Raw genomic sequence first — 8,708 nt, 5'->3', positions numbered from 1 at the left:
ACTGGTTAAAAATATTATATAATTCCCCAACAGCTTGTGTTAGAACAAATGACCAAACATCCTCCAGCTTCTGTCTCTTGAGGGGCACCAGGCAGGGATGCCCACTCTCCCCTTCACTGTTTGCAATTTTTATTGAACCACTAGCAGCAGCAATTAGACAGAATTCAGTAATTAAGGGCATAAAATGCAAGAACGTGGAACATAAAATCAGCCTTTATGCGGATGATGTGTTACTCTTTCTCCAAAATTCACAAACCAATATCTCTGGGGTGATTGAATTGATAAACTCTTTTGCAAGAATATCAGATTACTCAATTAACTGGCCAAAATCTACAGTTCTACCGATTAATTGCTCCCTCCATAATTCCTCTTCTACACCACTGCAATCGGGAAATATAAAATATTTAGGTATTAATGTTTCTCCCAAGCTTGCAGATCTAAAGAAGGTAGAAGATGATCTGGCTAGATGGAAATGTCTACCCACTCATGGGAAGGGTTGCCGCTATAAAAATGATGGTCTTACCAAAAATTAATTATTTATTCTCAATGATCCCAACTAAACCGCCACAAGATTGGTTCAGATCTCTAGATTCATGTATGTCCAAATTCCTTTGGAAAAATAAACCCCCACGTATAAGCTTAAAAACACTACAAAAGACCAAGGATAAAGGAGGACTAGAACTGCCTAACTTTCAGCACTACTTCTTAGCCAACAGGCTTCAATTTATCTCAGGATGGCTAAAACATACCCTCTTAGATGAACCTTGGCTAGATGTAGAACAAGCACTTTGCAATAATCTAGAGATCTCAGACCTACCATTTATCAGCTCAAACATCCAACGACATGAATGCTTTAAAAGCATCAACATCAGCGCTTCTCTGACAGCATGGTGGGAGTTTCTAAAATTGACGGAGTCTTCATTAATCCCATGCAAACGTACACCTATCTGGAACAACCCTGACATATTACAAAACAATAATACAACAACAACAACAACAACTGCACCCACAACCACAGCTGCACCCACAACAACTACAGCTGCTCCAACAACAACCACAACTGTGGCCACAACTGCAGCTGCTCCAACAACAACTACAACTGCGGCCACAACTACAGCTGCTCCAACAACAACCACAGCTTCCTCAAAAACAACCACAACAACAACTCCCTCAACCACAGCTGCACCCACTATAACCACAGCTGCTCCAACAACAACCACAACTGCACCCACAACAAACACAGCTGCTCCAACACCAACCACAGCTTCCCCAACAACAACAACACCCTCAACCACAGCTGCACCCACAACAAGTACAGCTGCTCCAACAACTACCAAAACTGCACCCACTATAACCACAGCTGCTCCAACAACAACCACAACTGCACCCACAACAACCACAGCTGCTCCAACAACAACCACAGCTGCTCCAACAACAACCACAGCTTCCCCAACAACAACAACAACTACACCATCAACTACAGGTGCTCCAACAACAACTACAGCTGTTCCAACAACAACCACAACTGCCGCCCCAACAACTACCACAACTGCACCCACAACAACCACAGCTGCTCCAACAACAACTACAGCTGCTCCAACAACAACCACAACCGTTGCCCAAACAACAAGAACCACAACTGTTGCCCCAACAATCACAACTGCGGCCTCAACCACAGTTGCTCCAACAACAACCACAGCTGCTCCAACAACTACCACAACTGCACCCACAACAACCACAGCTGCTCCAACAACAACTACAGGTGCTCCAACAACAACAACTGCTGCTCCAACAACCACAACCACAACTGTACCAACCACAACTGCCGCCCTAACAACAGCCACAACTGCACCAACAACAACCACAGCTGCCCCAACAACAGCCACAGCTGCTACAACAACAACTACAGCTGCTCCAACAACAACCACAGCCTCCCCAGCAACAGCTACAACTGCACCCTCAACTACAGGTGCTCCAACAACAACTACAGCTGTTCCAACAACAACCACAGCTTTGCCACCAACAACAACAACTGCACCCTCAAGTACACGTGCTCCAACAACTACAGCTGTTCCAAGAACAACCACAACTGTCGCCACAACAACTACCACAACTGCACCCACAACAACCACAGCTGCTCCAAAAACAACTACAGCTGCTCCAACAACAACAACAGCTTCTCCAACAACAACAACCGCTGCTCCAACAACCACAACCACAACTGCGCCAACCACAACTGCCGCCCTAACAACAGCCACAACTGCACCAACAACAACCACAGCTGCCCCAACAACAACCACAGCTTCCTCAACAACAACAACAACATCAACAACTCCCTCAACCACAGCTGCTCCAACAACAACTACAGCTTCCCCAACAACAACCACAGCTTCCTCAACAACACCAACAACACCCTCAACCACAGCTGCACACACAACAACCACAGCTGCTCCATCAACAACCACAACTGTGGCCACAACTGCAGCTGCTCCAACAACAACTACAGCTGTTCCAACAACAACCACAACTGTCTCCCAAACAACTACCACAATTGCACCCACAAAAAACACAGCTGCTCCAACAACAACTACAGCTGCTCCAACAACAACCACAGCTGTTCCAACAACAACCACAACTGTCTCCCCAACAACTACCAAAACTTCACCCACTATAACCACAGCTGCTCCAACAACAACCACAACTGCACCCACAACAACCACAGCTGCTCCAACAACAACTACAGCTGCTCCAACAACAACCACAGCTTCTCCAACAACAACTACAGCTGCTCCAACAAGAACCACAGCTTCCCCAACAGCAACAACAACAACAACTGCACCGTCAACTACAGGTGCTCCAACAACAACAACCGTTGCTCCAACAACCACAACAGCAACTGCCGCCCTAACAACAGCCACAACTGCACCAACAACAACCACAGCTGCCCCAACAACAGCCACAGCTGCTACGACAACAACTACAGCTGCTCCAACAAGAACCACAGCTTCCCCAACAGCAACAACAACTACAACTGCACCCTCAACTACAGGTGCTCCAACAACAACAACTGCTGCTCCAACAACCACAACCACAACTGTACCAACCACAACTGCCGCCCTAACAACAGCCACAACTGCACCAACAACAACCACAGCTGCCCCAACAACAGCCACAGCTCCTACAACAACAACTACAGCTGCTCCAACAACAACCACAGCTTCCCCAACAGCAACAACAACAACAACTGCACCGTCAACTACAGGTGCTCCAACAACAACAACCGTTGCTCCAACAACCACAACAGCAACTGTGCCAACAACAACCACAACTTTGGCCACAACTGCAAATGCTCCAACAACAACCACAGCTTCCCCAACAGCAACAACAACAACAAGTTTCTAAAATTGACGGAGTCTTCATTAATCCCATGCAAACGTACACCTATCTGGAACAACCCTGACATATTACAAAACAATAATATGATAAACTTTCCAGATTGGAGTGGTAAAGGAATCAAATATTTAGAACATATACTAGAAGGAACAGAATTTATTTCATTTGACGGACTAGTTACACAATATGGGATCAACAAGAAAAGATTTTTAGAATATCAACAAATTAAATCCATAGTAAAAAAGAAATTTAAACCGGGTCAAGTTGAACTACAAACACCACCAAGTGTGGTTCAATTTCTTACTCTTAAAACCCCCAAATTACTTTCCAAAATATACAGAATGCTTTCTAAAACAGATGAATCAATATCACTTCCTATTGCAAAATGGGAAGCGGATTTATCAGTTAACTTAGACCTAAACTTCTGGTCTCAGATTTGCTTAAAAACCTTTCATCTAATTAGAAATCCCAGTCTTCAATTAATTCAATACAAAATATTACATAGAGTGCACTATACAGGTCATCGAATGTTCAAGATGGGCTTTTCGTCTACCAACAACTGCTCACACTGCCAAACCAATTCACCGGACAATTATATCCACGCTCTTTGGTTCTGTCCACCAGTTCAGAAGTTTTGGCGCGAGATATGTGAAGACTTATCGAAGTGTCTGAAATGTAACATTCCAACTTCCCCCTTAGTGTGTTTGTTGGGCAGCTTAGATAATGTCACTACAGAAAAGAATATCGCCCATATGGTTTTCACTGCCCTATGCATAGCCAAGAAAACAGTCCTCATGAACTGGAAAAATAAAAATAATCTTAATTCTAACCAATATAGAAATTATCTATTAGATTACATTAGTCTTGATACAGCCTCTGCCACCACATCAGATTAATTGCTCTGGGCTCCTTTGATCAGCTCCATCACCTAGTGGGGGTGGGGGGTCATAGTTTGGTCCCACCTTCACTGTTGTGATTGGTGTGGGGGTAGGGACAGGCTTAGGGCGTCGGAGGGTTCCCCGGAGGCATCTTCCTTGGGGGGCTCAACCCGGGGTAGCGGTCATGTCCGGTTAGGGGCTCTGTTGGCTCTCAGGTGACTGTTTCCTCGCGGCTGCGTGCAGCGGGGCTAGGGGAGGGTCTGTGCTGACGGACGTGGGTTACTGACCTGGTAGCCTGGCTGCCCCTGGGTGGGTCCGGGATGGGCGTGAGGTTCTGGGGGCGCTCCGTCTCTGGGCTGGGGCCCGGGCTGGGGCCTCGGGGGCTTGGGTCCTGGTTGGTGTGTTGCCGGGGTTGTGGGCGGGTGGGTGCATGGGGGCCCAGCCCTGGAGCAGGGTGCCGCCGGTGCATCGAGCCACCTGGGGGGCTCTTCAACTGGTGGGGAAGATTGTCACATCTTGCAGGAGCTTTCCTCTCCTCAGGGGCTCTCTCTGCAGGAGGGGGAGATACAGGAGAGGTGGAGGAAGATCTCAGCCTGGGTGTTTATTGTCTTATGTAGTCTGGAAGAAGAGTGGATGGTGGGGTGGGTGCAGTTTTCTCTGTGGTGGGGTTGGGTGGACTGTCCCGGCCTCTGTGGGGCCGGGAGGCGCTGTTGCGCTGGGCCCCGGTCTGGATGGGCCTGGGCCCCCTTTCCCTGGTGGGTCGCGAGTATGGGGGTGCCTACTGGGGTCAGCGGGGGAGCTGGCCCCAGGGAGGGATCACTTGCCCCTCCCTTCCTTCCCTCCCACACAGTCCAGCCAGCGCCTCTTCACCCGATTCCAGCGCGGCTGGACTGTGTGGACCCGTTGTGCTGCCACTCGTTTTCCAGAGGCAATTCCATTACGTTCATTAAAGGCAAAGAACGTTGTGAAAGCCCTCACAAAATTCTTTTCAACTTTTGGGTTACCCAGTCAGGGTGCACTGGAACGATTTCATGAAACCCTAAAAACTATGTTGCGCAAATACTGCCTTGAATCCGGTAAAGAATGGGATGAGGGACTTCCACTTTTGCTTTTTGCTGTTAGAGAAACCACTCAGGAATCCCTTGGATTTAGTCCGGCTGACTTAGTTTTTGGACACACTGTGCGCGGTCCCCTGCGACTGCTTAAAGAAAAGTGGTTATCCGAGTCGCAGCAAGCCGAACATAATGTGTTAGATTATGTTTGCAGTTTTAAAGCGCGTCTTTTCCGTGCATGTCAGTTGGCCCGTGACAATTTGGAACAACCTCAAGGCAACATGAAAGCCCGGTATGACAAAAAGACGGTGGTCCGACATTTTGCTCCTGGTGAAAAAGTTCTGGTGTTGCTTCCTTTAGTTGGGTCTAGCCTCCATGCTCAGTTTTCCGGTCCCTTTGAGGTGGACAAAAAGATAAGTGACACTAGCTATGCAATAAAAACTCCTGATGAAAGAGAAAACTGAGTGTTTGCCACTTTAACATGCTTAAAGGCTATGTGTATGTGCTTCTCTATGAGATTGTAATTGTTCTAATTCTTTTTAACAGAACTGAATGTTGCAGTTGCTTTGCACACTGTTAATGAAGACTGTGTGCTGTTTTCTTTGTACCAGGTAGGCGCTGTTAAGTATAAGTTTTAATTGATGCTGTTGTATAGAAAAAAATAAATAAATAATACTGCTACTATACGATCACAGGTTTGGTTTCAGCTAGAACTTTTAAAAGAAAGACTTTGTTGATGTTGTGTTGTATAAATATATACAACACAACATCAACAAAATTGGGGGTGAGCTATGGTGTTGATTTTCCACCTCTTTCGCACAGTTGCTTTTTATTAAAACAGTTAAATCATGACTGGAAATCTACCTTTCTTTATAGGTATTTTAACCAATACTAAACTACTGCATGTTTCCATCAATACTTAAACCAACTAAACACATAATTGTACTTATTCCTCAAATTGGACACCCTTTATAAAAAAAACAAAAAACAAATGTCTCACAATGTATCATGTCAATATTAATATCCTAAAATAAGAAAGCATTGCATGTGATGTAACAGAGAAAAAAATAAACAAAAAAAGGTCAATAGGCATGTTTCGTTTGCTAAATACTTTATTAAAAGACAGTTTCCTATTTACATTTATATGTTTCACAGAAGATTGTAATTTTTTACTCTGGGATGGGGATGCATGATGTGCGTCCTGCACCACCCAAACGATCTGGGGCGTATCGGAGCCATTTCTGCACTGCTTGTGCAAAGACAAACTCGGACATAGAGTTTGCCCCTAACTGCTGCGTCAGGCCATCTAGGACAAAAATACACACACACACACAAACAAAAAAAGTGAATTAGAGCACATGAATAAGCTCTTTTTAACTGTCTTCAGCGGGGAGAAAGTATGTAAACTCCTAGGCTGATAAACATGAAAGTCACCAGGCGTAAATCTGCAAACTGCTGCATTTGATTCCCAAAGAGCTATGAGTGGAAAAAGTGATAAGTCTTATTAGCATGGTGTGCCGTGTATCCTTTAAAACAAAATAAACATGGGTTCCTCGGGCTGTACAAACTACAACCCGAGGACTAAACAAGCCAAAGACCAAAGACTCCATCTCCAGATTAACCGGACATGAAAGTCTTGTTATTAAGAAAGAAAAAGTAATATAGCAAAAAAACGGTAAAACTTACCAAATATGCATTTGCAGAGCGCTGTATCTTTAAATGCCCTTTTTTGCTTTGTCTGGTCCTTGGTTTTTTTCCCTGCCCAGTTTAGTACCGAGGCCAGCTCGTTTGTAATAGCATAAGTCATTACACGGCGGACTTGCACCTCCAGTGTGGTCCCTCCAATCAAGGCAAAGCGTCTCACCTATAGACACATTTTAAGAGATGGAATTAGCGTGTCTCATGTCTTAAATGTGTATGCAAGTGCTTGTGTGTTTAATCAACAGGTCGTTGTTATGTATTTAAATCACATCTGACAGCTATTACACTTTATAGTTACAAAGTGTACATAACCTTTATATACTTACCATTGCCTTATTTGCCTCTTGTGACTGGCTCTGCATTGTTTAGCTCCTCAATGTTGTGCAAGGGCAAATCCAGAGGCAGTACCCCAGCATCTACCGATTCATTGCAGCCGATATTGCGGATGGCTCTGACCTCCTCACGGAGTTCGTTAACAGCTCTCGTCAGGTCTGACAGAAAAAGATAAATTTTTTTAAGTATTTAAGAATACAGACAACTTGTCAAAAGTCTCCTTGTGTCACACACAGATATGTACAAAGACACTAGACAGTATTTTATTACCTGGTATTTTCACTCGAGGGGCCCGGGGAAACCATTTTTTGTGGGCTGCTCATCCTCTGAGTCACTATATGTGTACAGGGGATTTGGTCTAAAGAAAAAAAGTTGAAAATGGTCATAAGTAATTACAAATGTGCTTTTGGAATATTTTTTCCTGAAGTTACAGTTTGATTTATAACAACACACACAGGAAACGGAGATGTGCAAGAAGGTACAGTATACAAGGAATTTTTGAAGTGCACAAGTGTACACGGTTTTGCATTTATAAAAAGTTTACAAGCTTCCACTTTTTGGACTATATTATGTGGTGATATTGCAGTATGCAAGCACCACAGATATGTATAAAAGACAAGATCATAAATTCTTAGCAATCAAAGATGTGTTTGTGAAATAAAAACAGTTTTACTTGTGCTTTCTTTTATGACTGGTCTGAGTTTCAGCTTCGGACTGAAGGTCAGACGTGTCACAGTGTTCACTTAGATATTTCTGAAGACTGCGTTCTGCTTCGTGAAATGTGTCTGGAAGTACAAACACAATGTATGGCCAGACATAAATTAGGACACGAAAAACTTGTTATTGTTACATTTATACAACACCAATCCAGATGATACCCACCATGGCTTATTAGAAGTCGGACTGGTGCATAGGTGAGCCATGTTGCACCAGGATGAACTCTCCTCTTTACTGCGTCGTGGATCCTGAATGTGTCTCACGGAGGATATGGAGGCCATGACAATTTCTCTCCATTTATCCATGATCTAGGGACTATTTCTGTACCACCAGTGCTAAACTGCACAATGCACCAGTCTTTCATTTGTATCTTTTTTTTTAAATTTGGAGTCCTTTTTTGTCCTGTCTAGGATAAACAGGAAACAGATAATTACAATATATTTCATAGTCACTACAAAACTTGATCTATTGATTGAACTAAATAATAAATAATAGCTTAAAATGTATATAGGCAACAATTACAAGCAAACCCGATAAAACAAACTCTTTTTTTTTTTTTACATACAACTGCGTGTGTATATGTAAGCATTTAAACACTGAAGATAATAAAATTAACTGTATTTTCTCTAAGTCT

At 43.9% G+C, this 8,708-nt stretch overlaps 1 long non-coding RNA gene across 1 annotated transcript; it reads right to left on the bottom strand.

The window, feature by feature from the left end:
• Positions 1-7,378: 7,378 nt before the first annotated feature.
• LOC146643019 (uncharacterized) lies at positions 7,379-8,360 on the bottom strand. The gene is made up of 3 exons (XR_014909358.1): positions 8,031-8,360; positions 7,628-7,715; positions 7,379-7,515 (listed from the first exon to the last, which is right to left on the bottom strand). It is a non-coding gene; the product is annotated as an uncharacterized LOC146643019 (long non-coding RNA).
• Positions 8,361-8,708: the final 348 nt, after the last annotated feature.

This window comes from Rhamphochromis longiceps, linkage group LG22, assembly GCF_057381845.1.
Source record: "Rhamphochromis longiceps isolate RC_006_pf linkage group LG22, R_longiceps_female_GT1.1, whole genome shotgun sequence".
NCBI lineage: Eukaryota > Metazoa > Chordata > Actinopteri > Cichliformes > Cichlidae > Rhamphochromis > Rhamphochromis longiceps.
The sequence above is the reverse complement of the archived record's forward strand: the minus strand, read 5'-3'. Positions and strand labels throughout refer to the sequence as shown.